The sequence below is a fragment of the Galeopterus variegatus genome, unplaced genomic scaffold (assembly GCF_000696425.1).
Source record: "Galeopterus variegatus unplaced genomic scaffold, G_variegatus-3.0.2 Scaffold2457, whole genome shotgun sequence".
NCBI classification, from domain to species: domain Eukaryota; kingdom Metazoa; phylum Chordata; class Mammalia; order Dermoptera; family Cynocephalidae; genus Galeopterus; species Galeopterus variegatus.
The window spans coordinates 225,141-226,502 of NW_007728568.1; positions in this window are offsets into that span (position 1 = coordinate 225,141).

Here is a 1,362-nt window from a genome sequence, read left to right on the forward strand (position 1 = left end):
GTACTTTATTTTTCAAATGAACACAAACATTTCTTTCAGCATTTCTATGTTATAATTTTTCTATATGTTTAGAAAATGTCGTTTGATTTGAAAAGACATTTGATTTAAGAGCTAATTGAATAAAGTGGTGCAAGGATCACATTCTAAATGACGTAGTGATTAAATACCATAAACATATAATTTGAAGATAGTCTAGCAGACAAGCTGCTCCCTTGTCACAGAATTGAAAGTCGAAGTTACATTAAAGTTCCAAATAAGAAATACCATGTCTGAGAAAGAATGAAGGTCTTTGGAATGATGTACTATATAAGTGATAATTCCTGATTAACAGTAACATCTTTTCTTTAAATTCTTAATTTTTCTAATTATTTGTTACTGGCCAATATATACTGCAGAAAGAACAACAGAGATTTTTAAAATGTTAATAATTGCTTTAATACCAAGAATCATAGAAGAATTTTGTGAAGTTAATTGGTACATGCAAAATCTTATGCATAGTAATAATTATTCCCTCGAAGCATACAATGAAATGGGAGATACACAATAAACAGGTAATTCCAATATAATAAATGCTGCATATAAGTTACCACATTGTACTGAAATTACGTGTTTGTGGTAAGTGCTTAAGAACTAATTTCATCTGATACTACTCCTCTCTGTAGAAGCTGTCATAGCTTTGTATGGCAGGGATTCCATGTCTGCACAGCTCTTTATACTTTTCTCCCACCACAGCCCCTCTTCCCCTCTGCTGAGCTTGCAGTTCCCAAATGTATTCCATGTCTTCTTACATGCTAGTCCTGGATATTCCTCTCCCTTTACCCAGCCTGGCCAACTCCTACTTATTCTTCAAAATCCAGCTCAGGCATTGCTTCTGTGAAGCATTTTCTATCCTATCCTACAAGACAAGTTGAGTATACCATCTTTTATGTCTCACATAGCACCAATATAATACTACTTACTATGTGGTTTTACAATTATTTCACATATGATCCCAACTAGACTCAACTTTAGTAGAGGAAGCATGTGTAATTTATGTCTGTGTCCCAGCCTCCTGATGTAGAGCCTAGCACATAGCACACAATGAAATGTTTCAAATAAATAAAGAATTGTACTCTTGTATAGCTAATAGAAACAGTCCTGAGTTGTAATCTCACCTCTGCCACTAGCTGCCTGGCAGAAACACATCTCTTTCCTTTGACCTTGCTTTCTTCACTCATGGACTAAAAGATGTGTAAAACTACCCACCAATGTGGTTATACTAGATGCCTTATTTTTTAATTCACTGCTTGGGAAGCAAAAGTTATTTCAAAACTACCAAAAATAAGATTCACAAAATAAAAGCCAGGAGATTTAGGCTGACTT